The sequence below is a fragment of the Parasteatoda tepidariorum genome, chromosome 9, assembly GCF_982258835.1.
Source record: "Parasteatoda tepidariorum strain Cologne lab strain chromosome 9, Ptep-v5.0, whole genome shotgun sequence".
In the NCBI taxonomy this organism is placed as follows: Eukaryota; Metazoa; Arthropoda; class Arachnida; order Araneae; family Theridiidae; genus Parasteatoda; species Parasteatoda tepidariorum.
This window is the reverse complement of record NC_141763.1, coordinates 52,648,349-52,667,158: the sequence shown is the minus strand read 5'-3', so window position 1 is coordinate 52,667,158 and position 18,810 is coordinate 52,648,349. Positions and strand designations below refer to the sequence as shown.

At 28.0% G+C, this 18,810-nt stretch overlaps 1 long non-coding RNA gene across 2 annotated transcripts in view; it reads left to right on the top strand.

The window, feature by feature from the left end:
* Window positions 1-3,160: 3,160 nt before the first annotated feature.
* The window catches only part of LOC147804059 (uncharacterized), a 67,894-nt gene continuing 52,244 nt past the window's right edge, over window positions 3,161-18,810 (top strand). For both annotated transcript variants that reach the window (XR_015429226.1, XR_015429225.1), the window contains exon 1: window positions 3,161-3,220. This is a non-coding gene — a long non-coding RNA (uncharacterized LOC147804059). The remainder of the gene's footprint in view (window positions 3,221-18,810) is intronic.

Here is an 18,810-nt window from a genome sequence, read left to right as displayed (position 1 = left end):
AATAATGTTCAATAAAAATATTTTATTTAACATTATTCTATGAGGAATTTTGGCAGTGCCAGTGTAAGCGCGAAATAATAATGTTCAACGGAAATATTTTATTTAACATTATTCTATGTGGAATTTTGGCAGTGCCAGTGTAAGCGCGAAATAATAATGTTTAATTAAAATATTTTATTTAACATTATTCTGTGTGAAGTTTCTGTATTGCCTGTGTAAGAGAAAATAATATTAAATAAAAATATTTCCTTTAGCTATAAATATGCTAAATATCAACCTTTTCTAATTTAAGAAATAATAACATTTTATAGAAATACTTATTTAAGATTCATCATGTGTGTTCTATTAAGTCCAGGTAATAGAGCTCAAAAATGGACGCTGTGTGGCAAAAATCAGCTAAAGTTTTTATTTCTTAAATCTGTTGTTTTTTGGGGGTTTTAAACACGATTTCGCATATTGCGAAGAAAATTTTTTCTGGGAAGAATGTTTTATTCCGTGAAATACTAAAAAATATCTTGTCCGAACTTTTTTTTTCTCGTTTAAAGTAGAAAATTTCCGACGACATAGCTAAAAACTAAAGAAAATTTCCCTCAAAGTAAGCACCTACAATTTGATCACAGGGCTATATCAAAGAGCTATGAACATGAGCTACATGACTATAATTGTTAATAACATTTCTCATTCACACAGATGGCGCTCTGCGCAGTGATGTAAAAGTTAATTAATTTTCAAATTCCCCTGTAACGATAACATTATTCTTCGTTGCTGCTATTAAATATGTTTTTCTGTTATTAAGCATTTTGTTATAACTTATGCAATTCAGTCATCTTGTATTAAGTAAATATCATAGAATAAATGGATGAATTTGACCCCCCAGGTAACACTGGAATGATGTTTTTGACAGAAAAACAGAGTAGAATAATTAAATAGATTAATTAAAGATTTGATATATAAAAAAAGCGTTTTCTCAGACTTTGTAGTACTAAAAAACTAAAATATTTTCATACTCTGAGGTGTTTGTTAATTTTAATTTTTTGTCAATGTTTTCTAACTTATGTGTGTGTTTTCAAACCAATTGACGCTCACTTTTATTAATGAAATTATTTTCAAATAAATTCGGTTTGCAAAAAATTACAGAAAATTCGCAAAGTATCCACCTTTGTCTTAACGTTATACATGCTCTGAACCTATTTAGCGTCTTTGGGACTCACAAGGGAAACTAGGGAAGTGTGACTCGCCAATTTTGAAATAAACTAGTGGGATGTATGCCTTATGAGGAATAATTTTAGGGGGCAACATTCGTTTCGGCCCATAGAAGGTCCTGTGAGAAACAAAAAATAATTCAATATATAGAAAAATCGGTATTTTATTATTTCAATGCAGACTATTAGTTATTGTAATTATCTCATACTCCAATTAATTTTGTGGTACTTTCACGTACTATATAATGCATATTTATTGTCAAAATGGATTTCAAATATTTATATATCTGTAGTTTTTCAGAAAAACCTGTTAGGTTAATTTAAAAAAAAAATTTGACATTAAATTTTTTCTTCCAAAAAATTTTTCAAATTAATTGGAGTATGTAATTACAAATCAATTAATTAATAATTAATTAATTAAAAATTAATTAATGATCGTATAATTGATTTGCTACTTTTGCTTTAATTTGTTAATAAGCAAATCAATTAATTAACCAATTAATTAATAATTAATTGGAGTATGAAACAATTACAATAACTAATAGTCTGCATTGAAGTGATAAAAGACCGATTTTTCTACATATTGAATTATTTTTTATCTCTCACAGGACCATCTATGGGCCGAAACGACTGTTGCCCCCTAAAATTATTCCTTATAAGGCATACATCCCACTAGTTTATTTCAAAATTGGCGAGTCACACTTCCCTAGTTTCCCTTGTCAGAAAATTTTTTCTGTTAAATTTTTTGTTAATGTTTTTTTAACTTATGTAGGAGGTTTTCCATCAAATTGACTCTCACATTTTAATATGAAACCATTTTCAAATAAACTCTGCTTTTCTTAGTTTGGAAAGTCTCTGTTTTTAAATTCTGCTTTTCAAAATTATCAAATTATCCACACTTTTGTTAACGATACATGATCTTAGCATGCGTCACACTGAATGAATTTTTTTCTTGTTTAATTTTCTGTTAATGCTTTTAATAGGCGACTAATTTTAAACAAATTGACGGTTACTTTTAACTAAGAAACCGTTTAAAAATGATGAAATATTATGAACCACAATGAAGCCATTACCATAAAAAATGATAAAAACCAGCTTTCTCCTTTGGCCATACATATTTTCTGTACACAGCTTGTTAAGTGACTAATTATTTAGTTTTTAAAGTTTTTGTCGTATTAATGAAATTTATTTTCTGCCAGTTACTTAAATACACACACAGTCACCTACATATGGCTCACCGGATTTTTTTTTCCTTGAGCAGTATATTTTTAAGCAAATCAAATGTTTAATGTGGACCATCCATAAATACTGGCAAGTTCATATAACGTCCGCAGGTCACTATGTGGTGTTACTAACACTTCAAATATTAAATACCAAATCACTAGTATATAAGACATGATAACTTGTTTCTATCAAAAGGTACCTCATGATAGAATCAAGGTAACATGTCTTATATACTAGTGATTTGGTATTTAATATTTGAAGTGGTAGTTACACCACACATCCCATTAAAATAAAAATCTGTTTTCAGTATCATCTGGCATAACTACCACTACGAATATTAAATACCAACTCACTATATAATATATATATATAAAGTAAATTCCAAATTATCTAACGTTCAAATTATATAAATTAAGTTGTTTAATTAATGGAAAACTTTATATTTATATCTGTTAAACTTAACTTTTAATTTCAATTGCATGCTTAATGTTAAAAACAGATACAATTTATATCTGTGTATTTAAATTATATCTGTATGACATTTCGACTTCCAGTACAGTCAGTGATAGTAACTGCATCTGTAGAATTTTGTCTTGGACGCCCTGAGGAGATTTGAAGTACAGCTAATTATGTATAATATCGGAATGAAACGCTTCTTAGGATTTTTACTTCTTATGTCTTGGCGAAGTTTGGCTGAGTTTGTCTGGCTTGTTTCCGCCGTGTTTTGCATATTCAATTAGATTTATAGGGTGAAGATGAAAGTTAGTAGCAGGATGAAAATGGTTTTCTTTTAGGTATGCTCATTATTCATTTCAGTTTCGTTAAAAAAAATCGGGGTTAATGATCTAGTCTAAGTTAGTTACAATATTTCAATTTAAACTCTAGAGTACATTGTTGCAAAAGGCAAAAAATAATAATAATAATAATAATTTTCAAATAATATTTTTACCATGTAAAAATACAAATTCGCCCTAAATCTCAAGAATAAATCTAGAACAAAAGTTAAAATAGGATATTTTTTAATCTTTTAAAAAAAGCAAAATTTTTAAAACGTTGAGATATAATTCCAGAATAAATATTTTCTAAATTTTCTACGCGATTTTAAAAGAAATAATCATTAACCTTTTGAATGTAGGAAATGAGAAAGAAAAAAAAAAATAGTTAAATGAATTTTCACTGAATAATCAGATTTTCATTCACTAAATTACAGCCTTTATGTCTCAAAGACTCATGCTAAGAATATTAATAATCCTAAAAAAATTTATACAGAACAGAATTGAAAGGCAAATACAATAAACGCATAAAAACACAATTTAGAAAGCTAAAATTTTTCCAAATTTTTTCATTGTTATTATTTGTTGCCCATCTCAGCGACTTTACGTTATCAGAGTAAGAAAAATATCTTTATTTGAAATTCTACTCATTTAAGTAAAGATTAATTGAGCTCAGTAGTTATCATTTGGCCACTGAAAATGATGCTATTTTTGCCAGCAAATTTATTTTAATAAACTTTTATCACAATCAATTAATTCTCTATAAATTTTGCACCTTAGTTGCATATTAGTATAAGGATTAATATTTGTTTCTTTTCATATTCTCGTTAATTTTTGCATCCTTTAGGTTTATTGAAATACGTTTCGAAAGCGTAACTATCAACAAAATAAACACGTTGGTTCAGATAGCTTTCGAAATACTAACTTAGTGACGTAGTTTTCGCATGTCATTGAAGTTGTTTCTTGAGCTTATGAAACAAAATTAATTTATTATAAATAGCATACAATAAATTCACAGTGAAACTAATTTTGATCAAATAGTTAAAATAGGATATTAATAAGGAATATTTAATAGGAAAAGATTAATTTAGAACATTATTAAGGAATTAATAAAGAATATTCAATAGGATAAGATTAATTTAGAACATTAATAAGGAATTAATAAGGAATATTTAATGGGATAAGATTAATTTAGAGCATTATTAAGGAATTAATAAGGAATATTTAATAGAATAAGATTAATGTGGAACATTAGTAAGGAATTAATAAGGAATATTTAATAGGATAAGATTAATTTAGAACATTAATAGGGAATTAATAAGGAATATTTAATGGGATAAGATCAATTTAGAACATTATTAAGGAATTAATAAAGAATATTTAATAGGATAAGATTAAATTAGAACATTAATAAGGAATTAATAAGGAATATTTAATGGGATAAGATTAATTTAGAGCATTATTAAGGAATTAGTAAGGAATATTTAATAGAATAAAATTAATGTAGAACATTAGTAAGGAATTAATAAGGAATATTTAATAGGATAAGATTAATTTAGAACATTATTAAGGAATTAATAAGGAATATTTAATAGGATAAGATTAATTTAGAACATTAATAGGGAATTAATAAGGAATATTTAATAGGATAAGATTAATTTAGAACATTATTAAGGAATAAATAAGGAATATTTAAAAAGGAAAATTTAATAGGATAAGATTAATTTAGAACATTAATAAGGAATATTTAATAGGATAAGATTAATTTAGAACATTAATAAGGAATTAATAAAGAATATATAAAAATAGGATGAGATAGCTAACATCATTTATGTTATCTCTCCATATAAAAAGTCAAAAGGGTTACCGCCGCTGTTTCAGGTATTCAGTGTTACATATTGTTTAGCTGCGAAAAACTATATAAATTAGATATTTGAAATCACGCTGGTGGGATAAAAAATTTACACAGATTACAATGGTTTTATATTTTATTTTATTTTATAACCGTCGTTGAGCAGCAGACCCAATTTTTTGGGTTTACGACTTCTAATGTTCAACTCCGTAGCCTTGCAATTTTGAACCCAATCCAGAAGACAAGGGAACTCCGGGATCAAGTATTGAGAAAAATTTGCCTTCGTGGAGGACTTATTGGTGGAACTGACCCGCATTTGCATTACATGGAGAAGAAGACCACGAGAACCTCCCACGGTTAGCCTGAAGGCAAAGGGACTCTGAGCCATGATTCGTCTGCCACTGAGGATTTTTCGCGTCAGCACTGTGGTCGGTGCAAGCCGGATGAGGATTCGTATCGATCAGGCTTCGCCGGGATTCGAACCGATTTTGTTCGAAATTTAAATTTGTATGAAAATTTATCCAATTTTAAGTACTTATTTTGCAATTTTTTTCACTTTTTTTTTACTTGACATTTTTTACAAACTCTTTAAGACCTACAAATTTACAAAGCACGTTACTTTAAAAAAAAAATTTTTTTTTAAGTACTACTAAAAAAATTATATATTTTTATTTTTGATGAACTAAAATAATTTTATTTATTTGAAATATTGTTTTTTACTTACTTTAAGTACAAATGTAAGTATATGAGCAATTCTACAAATAAACGCCAATTAGGCGGCCAATAAAAAAAAATTGGGGGGGGGGGGGGGCACACTATTTCTACATGAATTTCTTCTTTTTTACACCCTAAAAAGGCAAGAAAAAATCGTGAACATGAAATTTTTTCTTTGTGACATACTTTAAATGTGACATACTCAGATAAATCTGAGCCATTTATTCAGATAAAACGATTTTTACATAAAGACAATATTATTATAATGTCTCCCCAAAATGTATTTATAGAGATTTCATACTATAAGGTTATATTTTAGTACAAAAAACAAAAATAAAAAAATTTAATCAAAGTTCGTAAATTGAAGAAAATCGGGGAAAATTTAAAATTGGTATTTTGTCATATAAAGTATATCACAAAAAAAAAATTTCATGCTCAATATTTTTTCTTGCTTTTTTAGGGTGGAAAAAAGAAGAAAATTCATGTAGAAATAGCGTGCCCCCCCCCAAAAAAAATAATTAATTTTTATTTGGCCGCCTAATTTGCATTTATTACGCAATTGGTGTTTATTAGTGTCATGCCTAATTGGTGTTTATTTGTAGAATTGTTCATATGAGCAATTTTACAAATGAACACCAATTTTTATACTAAAATATAATCTTATAGTATGAAATCTCTATAAATACATTTTAGAGAGGCATTATGATAATATTATATTTATGTAAATATCGTTTTATCTGAATAAATGGCTCAGATTTATCTGAGTATGTCACATTTAAAGTATGTCACAAAGAAAATATTTCATGCTCACGATTTTTTCTTACCTTTTTAGGGTGTAAAAAAGAAGAAAATTCATGTAGAAATAGTGTCCCCCGCCCCAAAAATTTTTTTTGTTTTGGCCGCCTAATTGGCGTTTATTTGTAGAATTGCTCATCTGAATTTGTTTTCCACATTTTTTTTTATTCATTCATTAAAAATCACCTTTGTATTATGTTTAAAGAAATGCATTTTAATTATTTATCATTTATTTAAAAATTAGTGCATCAAAGCCTTAAAAAAAATCTGCTTCTAGGAGAAATTAAAGTAAAATATGCTTGTAAAATTTTTTTTATGCTATTAAAAACTATAACTTTTGAGATGTGTCTTTTTAAGTTGAAAAGATATGAACAAGAAATGATCATTGAATTTGAAAAAACGTGTAAACTGAGCATTTAGCATCACTTGCAGTTAATCTTACACCACGTTAATTTAACCTCTTAATTTTAATTAATTAATTTTGCTTTGATAAAAAATTCAGAGAATTTGGTGTTCGTTTTCGATGCCTCATTAAATTAGGAATCTATTTCTGTATTACAAACTACGGAAGTCTTTTGTTTTTCTGAGATAATTGCTTGCCGTCGCACAGTGCGCAAAGAACTAAACGGACCATCCTTGATAACTTTTGCTCTAATGATCATCAGATCTTAGGACTCAATCTTAAGGGATCCAAGGGGGAATCTCAAATATGCTAATTAATTAGTGCAAACGATATTTTAAGTTATGAAATCAGACGCAAAAAATGAATAAACACACCTTTTTTTTCGATGGTTTCGGATTTCTGATCTCCAAGCTATCGGGGGTAGCCGCAATCTGGGAAATATGGCCCTAATAGTTTGGTCAGGAGAGGGGTCCAAAGTTTGGACCCCTTTAATATTAATTAAATTTTTTGCGTATTTAACTATATTTCGGGAGCTTTTTTAAGCGAATTGAAAAATTTTTGCGCCCAATTATAATTTTAATTTGCCCAAAGATATTTCCATGTAAAAAATAAAAATTTATTATTATTTTATTTAGTAATAATCGAAAAAAATTTGATTTGTGAGGTATAATTTTTTTTTTCATATGTAATTTTAAATAGCAAAATACATTTTATAAAGTATGGAATTTCAAATAACAAAATACAAAATTCCACTAAAATCATTTGAATAGTTCCAGGAAAATCGAATTTTTAATATATTACTTTTTTAAAAAAGAAATCGTTTTCTCAGAAACTATTCGACTGATTTCGCTTAAATTTCGTATTTTGCCATATAAATTTACAAACTTTAATGTGAAAAATTTTATGCCCTCTTATTCAATTTTTTTACGATTGTAATTAAATAAAATAGTAAAAAATAATAAATATTTTAAAAATTTGTTTTTCTTTGCATGGACAAACGTGTGCGTAATTATGTGCAAAACATTTTCAATTTGCCGGCCAGGTGGCCGAGCGGTTAGCGCGCCTGACTGCGAAGCCATTGGCTGCGGGTTCGAATCCCGCTCTGGGCATGGATGTTTCTCTCTATCTGTGCTGTCCTCTGTTGTGTGTGTGATGTGTGAATGTATCCCACCATATAAACGGGTTTGTGGCAGTATGGCGTGGGTAATGTTCGCCTCTGTGACTTTGGTTCACAGGTTCCCACTGGGTAACGCAAGATGAGTAACAATTCCGGCGTCTTCATAGGCAAAGATTCAAATTCAGTACCTGCCATTGGAGAAAAAAATTTCATTTGCAAAAAAAGATCTCGAGATATAGTGAAATACACAAAAAATCAAGTTAGATTTAAAGGGTCTAAGCTTTCGACCCCTGTCCTGACCAAACTATTGGGATTTATTGGGACATATTTTCCAGATCGCGGCTGTCCCCTATATTTTGGGGGTCAGAAATCCGAATCTGTTGGAAAAAGAACGTATGTTTATTCAGAGAAAGAAAATTTTTTGAGTCTTATTTTGTAACTTAAAATATCGTCTGCACTAAATAATTAGCATATTTGAGGTCTCCCCCTGAAACCATTAAGATTGAGTCCTAGAACGTGAAGATCCGACCATTAGATTAAAAGTTATTCAGGGTGGTCCATTTTTTCTTTTTTGGGCACTGTACACTGCTAGAAATTTTACGGGAAAAAATGATTAAATAACTATTTAATTTTGATTATACCAGATTCAACCAACACAGTCAAATAGCCTTTAAAAAGGATGGTATTTAAACTCTTAACTGTGAGAAAAATTGTTTATCGACCGTTTCCACCTATTACAGTTAACAAATCAAAATTTTAATCGTGTCCCAGAGGTTTCGAATTTTTTTCGGCTACGGAGCCCTAAATGATCAACCTTCTCTCGGTGGAACCCCAGTTTTATAAGATACATAAATACAATTGTGAACGTGTTAACTGTTTTATTTTTAAAAGATTTAATTAGAGGAACTAAATGTTTTCACAGTTGCACAGCATTAATAATCTTCAATTAAGTTTTATTCCTGATATCAATCCTGGAGCTTAATCTAGTCCAGCTTTAAGTTTATGATGTACACATATAAGCTGAAACTGAATATAATGAACCGAATTTTGGTTTTCGTTATAAAGAAAACTTAAAAGAGCTGCTGCGTCGAAAATGCAATATCTCACTGAATATAACTGTGGTGCAATGTCTCACTGAATATAATGATCAACAACCCAAACAATTGTGTGAATTTATTCCGGGTTTACAGGAATTCAAGCGCTTATATACGAGTTAAAGAGCATAATTTAAATTTAAGTACTTAAAATTAAATAATAATCTTACGCCAAACTTTCGCGATCGCCAATAAAATATACATATTTTTAGTTGTGCAATAAAGATAATTATATTTTAATTTTTAAAAATATGAGAACTGCATTAATTGATTTTACAATGTGAATTTCTGTTCGAATAAGCCCTAATATGCCTATGTTTGATTTACAAACTAATTTTATTTTAAGAATCAGTGCTCATATGCACTCTAAAATAAATATTGTTATTTTATATTGCATAAATATTTTATCTTATCTTTATCTTATGTGCGAAGGGAAATACTTACACAAATTTTCATTAATGCATGTTTTTAATAAAATTTATTCAATACAATGTTAGAAAAAATACGAATTTTCTTTTTTTTAAAAATTGTCATCTCTTTTCATTGGCATTCAAGAAATTTCGTCGAGACAACCGTCATAAATAATTGATTATTCAGTAGATCCAAATATAATTACAAATTTTAAAATATTATAAATTTAAAAATATCTGGATTCTTAGAACTTCTTTAACTCTTCCAAGGAACCCTAGGGTACCGAGGAACACCATTTGGGAACCGCAGGTGTATCAACGTTGTTTTAACGTTGCTGTTGATTTTGATACAAATGAATCTCAGCTTGGCCATGGTTGGGTGATGTGATACCAAAGCATACAACGCAATTTTCTTTTGTCTGGGTTAAAGCTGTATTGTTGCCAAATTTTAGAGCTATTATTGCAAAAATTTCATTATAACCACCAAGACTTTTAGTGTGCATTCGCTGCAAGAACAACTAACTCACTTAGAAATAATACATCAGCGCTCGCAAATGTAATGTTTTCGCCAAGAGGAGATGAAATACTCGTAGATCAAATTTGCTCTCTCAACTGTTCTGTGTTTCTTTTTTCATTTTGTAGCCTTAATAAAAGTTTCACTTCTAACAGTAGCATCGCACTCGACTATTTAAATGGAGCGTTGTTATTCGTAATTTTTTTAAAGAAGAAGAATTGGAAGCGTTATGACTTCATGGTATGTGGGTTTTTTTTGTGTACCAGGAAGTAATTAAGATGAAGCACAATCTGTCACTTTAACAGCACTTTCTGATTATTTTTAAGTCGATTTTTTTTTATAAAATTTACAAACAAAGGAATGAAAGTATGTGACTATTTTGACACCTATTATCTAAGCCATTTGCGCTTTTTATTGTCTATTAATTTTTTTAAGTGATCGTAATCTATTTATTTTATCATAACATTCAATTCTTTGGGAAGAAAATAATTAAAATAAATAACCAGTTGTATTTTTAGTCTAAATTTTCAAATTTAAGGAAACGTAACAGACGAGAAAGGAAATATTCTTCTTGCATGTGCTCTAGTTTTTCATGCATTTTTTACCTTAATTTGTTAGTTATTATTATTGTTATTATTATCATTAACGCCTATTTTTGATTTTGCTATTAATTTTTTTAAATGATTTTTTTGCCATTTATTTTATAACATCAAATTCTTTGAGCGGAAAATAATTAAAACAAATAATCAGTTGTATTTTACACCAAACTTCAATTTTAAACAAACGTAACAGACTATAAAAAAATAATTAGAATATTTTCCTTGCCTATGTACTCTTTTATGCGTTTTTTACCTTATGTCATTTATTAATATTATCATTATTATTATTATTGTACATTCAATTCTGCTGTGTCTGTTTTGCTGTATTAAAAGTTTTTATTTTTATTTATATAATTACTTTTTTAATATAAATATTACTATTTTTTTAAATTTATTATTAATTCGAACATAAGAAATCATATAATTAGAACATATCATATAATTGCATATAATATAATAACATATGATATATCATATAAACATAGATTATTATATAATTAGAACATAAGAAATCTCAACTTGTCACCTAATTTTATTTCAACACTAAAAGAGCACATCCCTCACTACGTTTATTTTTGCAGCAATTAGTATTTTATAACAATTAGTATTTTTATAACGATTAGAAATTAGTGTTTTATATAAATATTTCTTTTTGTTTCATATAAACATTACTTTTTTGATTTATACAAATATTTTTTTAAATTTATCACTAGAACATAAGAAATCTCAACTTGTCACCAAGTTTTATTTTAACACTAAAAGAAAACATCCCTCAATACGTTTATTTTTGTAGCAATTAGTATTTTATAACAATTAGTATTTTTGTAACGATTAGAAATTAGTGTTTTATATAAATATTTTTTTTTGTTTCATATAAATATTATTTTTTTGATTTATATAAATATTTTTTTAAAATTTATCACTAGAACATAAGAAATCTCAACTTGTCACCAAGTTTTATTTTAGCACAATAATAGCACATCTGTGAATAAGTTTACTTTTATAACAAATAATATTACAGAATTACAATGTATAGATTTACTGTAGCATTCGATATTTTTCTTCGTGTTTGAAATTGGTTAAAATGAAGACCCAGTCATCTTTTAAAACAATAATTACTATTACTGTATTGATTTCAGACATAAACAAAAATATCAAACAAAAAGACTATATCTTTTTTCAAAGCTATTTATATCATTATATTTTTTTCATTAATTAATTTATTTACATATATTTTTCTAAGTTTATAATAGTATTCAATGTTTTTTTTATTAGAAAACAATGAAAAGTATGAAATATTTAAATATTTGATACAACTTAGCATTTTGCTTTTTGAAATCAATCAGTTAATAAAAATTTACAAATTATCCCTGATTTGTTTAGAAAATTAAAGAGGGTAATGACTGAAATTTATTATTTAAGAAAAGGCATAAGCTTATTGTTCTTGATTCAGTAACTAAAATTACTATTTAAAAAATCGCAATTTTTATGATGAAATTACAAAAACAAATTTTCCGTAAAACTGAAATATTTGTGATTTTTTTTTCGTATGACACTTTTTGAAACAATCATAAAACTATACAAAAGGTATTACAACTCCCATTTTTTTTTATCTAAAACAGTTGTCATAGCTAAATAAAAATTTTAAAGAAGTTTATACAAATCCTTAACTCTTATTTTTTTTTCCAATAATTTGTACAACTTGGAAATTCGCTTGAATATAAACTGTTCAAAAATTTTAAAACGAAGAAACAAATAGTCACAAAAATAAAATCAACGATAAAGTCTGGGAAAGAATTTTTTTTCTTTCCATTTACGAACAAAATCTGTTAGGCTTAATGAACTATGAGAGTTAAAATAGTTTTTAAATTTTATTGCCTTTAAACCGTTTAAAAAGAATCCAACTTCATGTTACGCTTGACCCACTCATTTGTCGGAGAATAAGGGATAGGTGACAGCTGATTAACTACTTAATTTGATTTACGATAGATTGTCTTAAAAGTAACTAGTTTCCCACAAAACCATATCGTATTTCAGGCTTAAAACTTTTCTGTAATTCTCTGCAAAAAAATTAATAAAAAAAGGAAATAACATTTTTTTTCCAGGAAAAGATAGCTTATTTTATTCTGAAATCAGGTCTGTCGTGAAAAGCAGCTAATGTTTATAAAGGAAGTGCAATAATATGTTAGTTAATGAGATTAAACTTAATTGCTAATGAACTAAATGATAAAAAAAAATTCATTTTTCTATACACTGTTTATAACAAAGCACGAGCAGATAAATTATTAATACCTAATTTGAGGAAAATAGTTATATTATATGTATAAATCCTTTAATCAAATTTAAAATTCTTAAAGTAGTTAATTAAACCACAATATTCGTTTCAGAAAAACGTAAGTAAGTTTGGATAGATGGCTATAGAGGAGAGATAACCAATTAATAAATTGCTACAGATGCAGTTTCTTGAGAAACAGTTTAACTTGCTAATTAATTTGTAGAATCTGTATTTTATTACATAAAAAAGTAAGCAAAATTATAATGTCTATTTTATTTAGAGGTCAAATATTCAACATGAGTTAAATATTTTAAAATTTCCATAGATTTTCAATACGTAGGTTATATTTTTTTTCCAACTTTTATTTTTATATGGTCCAATCTTTGCTTTTGTGTGAAAAGCAAAATAATATAATGAAGTAACGATATGATAATGCTGATTAGTTCCATCAAAAAGCCCTCCACGAAGGCAAATTTCTCCGTATACTTGATCCAGGAGTTCCCTTGTCTTCTGGATTTGTTTCAAAATTACAAAGCTACAGAGTTGAACATTGGTAGTCGTAAACTCGAAATCAGGTCTGCTGTTCAATGTTATAAAACTAATAAAGAATCCTGGGACACCTTGTATATATTACTTTTGTCAAAGGAATATAATACTTATTTTTCTGTCAATGGGCTAAAATGCCTACTAAGTCTCTTTATCCAAAGGCTATAATTAACACCATAATTAAATTGAGATAATAACTATTACTCTAGTAAATAGGTAATTCCAATTTTCTACTATTACCAATCATCAAATAATTCATTGATATTTTTATAAAATTGCTCGAATAATAGAAGAGTGTAATGAAAGAAGATTCTAATGGACAAGAAAAATGAAGCCGAAACGTTGAATTTTAAAAGCATGTTTTGGTCTGCTGCATATATAAAACTTAAATTTTTTCGTTCTTGCATTTCGTAAAGAAAGTATGTTTTCTAAAAATAATTCATATTTCTATACTAATTAGGAAAATTAAACAGTATACTTAATTATTTTCAAACAGCTTCCGTAAACAAATAAAATATAAATTAGATAACATTCAAATTAAGAATATTAATTAGTCAGTAAATAAGGAAACTAGATTATAGAAATAGGACTAATTAATTACCATCTGAAGCTACGTACGTTTTTCATAAACTTACACTAAAAATGTCGTTTCCAATACTACAAAATATCACCTGTATGAAATTAAAATAGCAGATTTTCTAAAGTTTATATTCATTATATGAGTTATAATGCAAACAAACTATCAATTTTGAAAGATTTTTTTTCAGTATATTCAAAAGTTATTAAGGTATTTGGAATAACTTTCTATCAATCGATCTGTGTGCCATAAGACTTTAGATTTATTTGAAAAGAATTCTGATTGAAACGCTCCGTGAAGCGAATTCGGCGTCATCCACGCTGAAAATTTCTCTAGATAAATATTTACTTTCTTTTGAAACATTATAATAATAATAATTTTTATCCGACTTCAAACGAAATGATTTTTCAAACACTTTTCTTTGCAGATGTGTTTGAATGAAGGGGAAAAAATAATTATAAACATTAAAAATATTATAAAAAGTATATTAGAAATAAAATATTAGGAATAATATACACTGTTAGAAAGTTCTCGGAAAAAATGGTTAAATAACAATTTATTGAATGGTTATTTTGTCATATTAAATCAAAACAGTCAAATAACCGTAAATAAAATGGTAATCAAACTGTTAAGTTTAAGAAAAACTGTTTATTAACTGCTTTCACTTAATACGGTTAAACGACCAGAATTTTATCTCACCGACTAGAACCACCTAATGAAGCTATTACTTAGTTCTTTGCAACTGTGTTCATATCACAGCCGAGTGGGCTTATCTGTCAATCTCATGACCGGAAGAACTGGAGTTCGAGTCCTAGTGTTGACACCACAATATTTCCTCCATTCCTTTCCAGAGTTAGGCGCTCTCCAATGCCCATTACCTTACGAAAAGCAGAGCTCCTATGTCTAGTTAAATAATTAATTTTTTTAAGTTTTTGAAAAATGCTAGTTGTAAATGGTTGAAAAACCGTATAGTTTTGAATCCATGGTTCAATAACCATACTTTTTGCAAATGGTTTCAAAACCATGAAGGAAAAAAAAATGTTCTTAACCGTAAACTTTACGGTTAATCGGATGGACAGACAGCTGCCAGTTATTTTACCATAATTTTATAATTAAAATTTTAATAGTGTACTAGATTACTAAGGCAGAAGGAAATTCGGATTACTTGAACTTTTGAAATTTTCAATTTTCCTGTTGAGAATTCTTTTTATTTAAAATTTTAACTAAATTTATTCTACAGTTTAAACATTACATTTTAGAAGTACAGTGAAACCTCTCGAGAGCGTCCACTCTCTGTTCCACAGAAAAATGGTCGCTAATGGAGGTCGGTCGTTCTTAAGGGGTTATCTCCATTGACTTCGAAATGTTATCGATTTTACTCTGTAACTTTCTTGGCGTTGAAATGAGAAACGGATTGATGAATAAAATTTAGCGTCAATAAAACTGACCTCTGCATAGATAATTATGTGAAGAAATAAAGCAAATTTACCGATTATAAATGATAGAATTACTTTAAATAAATAAACAATTATGTTTTTTGTTTAAGGTTGTATTTAATTTTATACCATACAAATTATTATACTTTAAAAAATTAGAGTTTTTTTCCATCTCAAAAACTCCATTTCAAAAGTATTTCGAGTTAAAAGCATTCAAACTGCATTTCAGACATTTCGCTCTAAAAGCATTCAAACTACGTTTCTCAAACATTTCGAGCTAAAAACATTTAAACTGCATTTCGAAAGCATTTAGAGTTAAAAGCATTCAGACAGCGTTGCAAATTAAAAGCATCCAAACTGCATTTCTAATTAAAAGCATTCTAACTACATTTCAAAAGAATTTCGAATTAAAAGCATTCTAACTGCTTTTCAAAAGTATTTCGAGTTAAAAGCATTCAAACTGCATTTCAAACATGTCGAACTAAAAGTATTCAAACTCCATTTCAAAAGTATTTCGAGTTAAAAGCATTCAAACTGCATTTAAGACATTTCGCTCTAATAGCATTCAGACTAAATTTCTCAAACATTTCGAGCTAAAAGCATTTAAACTGCATTTTAAAAGCATTTCGAGTTAAAAGCAATCAAATTGCATTTGAAAAGAATTTCGAGTTAAAATCATTCAAACTGCATTTCAAAAACATTTCATTTTCTTTGAACAACGATGAACACTATTAAGTAAAGTAACTGAGATATACCTAAGTTTCTGTTATGTATTCATATCTACAATTAAAAACAGATTTCTCGCATGGATAGAATGCTCCTGACAAAGTATAAACAGTAGAATAGTATTTTATTTTATTCTGTATCATAATTATAGAGTAGATGATGTTTTCTATTCTGAAATTTTGCTTTCTACTTTTCTTGTCTTTCCTTGTTGAGTTTTGTTCACCACAGTATAATAATCAAATGTGACTTGCATGGGTGGGAATCTATTAATAAATATTAAGATGTAGAGCCTATAACCTTGAGTTTACAAGAATAATTAAGCACTAAAATCCGATGCATCAAATTCAATGTCATATGGCTAATCAGACTTATAACATTTAGAGGACAAATGATAAAAGAATTATAACAAAGAACGCAATACTGCATAACCATTGATTAAACGAAAAGGGATTTGGGACGTTCGATGAGACTTAAAATTAAAATTTTTATTTAAAAATATCAATTTTAATGACTTCAATTATTATAATGTCGTCCACCTGTTCAACTTTTTTGTCTTAAAACAACGCGCATCGAATTATGAATGGTTTCAAAAAATAATGGTGTAAGATTCTAGAACTAAAAAGAGATACATTTTAGTGTAACAGTAAGAAATTAAAAATAAATGGTAAAATTATATATCTTGAAATCGGTTTTGAAAAAGGACCCGTTGTCGCTATTCGCCAAATTGTTGCAAACGCCGAAATAAGATTTTTACAATTGTCGCCAAGAATGGATATAGAGGTTTTTTTTCAATGCCCACCTGGAGAATGACCTAGGTCATACAGGCATCTGAAGGGCAGTTTGTTAGCCACTCTTTCGGAGGCACCATGTTAGGTGGACCAGCAATGCTCCCACAGTAAAGACAGATAGTGCAACGAATCAAAGAACAACCGTGCCTTGCCCGGCATTCGAAACCAGAACCTTTCTGATATAAGGAAGGTCGTCGAATTAACGTAAGAAAGAACATATAAAATCGTAACCTTGAAATGACAAATACATAAACATACCATGATAAAAAGGCAAGCTTTCACAAAATCACACCCCGAATTCCAAAATGCAACTGCGAAATTACAAAAAAGCAATAACACACTGAATCTTGTCAAATCTAGAATCACAGATTGCATAATTTATTGCCCTCCCGTACATCGCCATTGTTGCCAAATCTATCGGTGCAACGTATACTAGGATTAAACTGACTAAATAAATAAACAAGGCTTCCAAGAAGACACCAAGAAGATGCATTGCTCCTCAATGGATGGATAGAGTATTTTAGCCCAGGGCTACAGAGAATAGAAGGGCTGGTTCACTCCTTTGAAGTAGCTCTCGCAGCGCCAATCCTCCGATTTTCTCTAGTGACGTCACTTTGGCGCAAAGCTCGCACTTTTACTTCAAGAACGGAGGGTTCGGTCTTACTAGCTCTAACTAATATTGGAGCATTTCTTTTTGCGAGATATTCTAAGACATTTGTTATTTTCTATAATGACTTTCCTCAGTTTTTGCAGTGAATTTACAAGAATTTATAACTATTATCGAAATGCCAGTTTGCGCGATTGCAACTTGAAAAAATTTTGATAGAAAAACAAAAGGAAAAAATATAATTTTCCGCATGTTCCCTAAAGTGAATGAACAACTATGTAAAGAATGGATTCCGAAATGACACAGTTAATATAAAACAGCAATACGTTTATTCTGTCGTTAAGAACTTTTATAAAAATTCATCATCTAAATAGAAACCGCCTCGTTACTTCAAAAAGAAAGACAGGTGAAAAAAATTAAAGAATGGATAAAGTCAAAGAAAATTAAAATGTAAATAAAAGTATAAATAAAATATATAGTATATAGTTGGAATTCTCCTAATTTCATAACATATTTTTTAATGTAGTTATTCTAAATATTTATGTTTTTTTTTTAAAAAATATATTCTCTTAAATTTAAATATCTATAAATTATATCATCGTAAATTTAAATATCTATAAACAATTGTAAAATTTCTAATGTCATTATGAACCTAAATTATTATTTTGCTTCAGTAATTAGCGTTTAAGGTTGATGTTTCCTAATGATTAAGTATGAACAAATTGCTATTAATGGCATAACTTAAAATCAGGGATTCTAAATTTAACTCAACTTATTGTTATAAAAGAATATGTAGATAAAAAAATTGTCGATATATGATTTCATTTTTCTTAATAATTAAAGTTAAAACTGAACTTTTTAAAATAAAGTATTTATAGTGTCATTTTCGCCAACTAGTAAAACATTTTTATAAGTTTAAAATGGTTTTTTTTTTTAATATAATGGCCAAGAAAGTTTTTTTGAACTATGTTTATGAACGGAAATAATGTGTTAATTACGTAAAGTTTGAAATCTAATAACCAGAAAGAATCTCACTTATTTTTACAAAGAGAAAGATGCAAAGTTATCATAATATCTTTGCTTGCGATCTCCGAGATCTGTGGACGCAGTGACGTCATGAAGAGGGAAATCGTAGCTTCAGCTCTAAGAGCGGAGTGA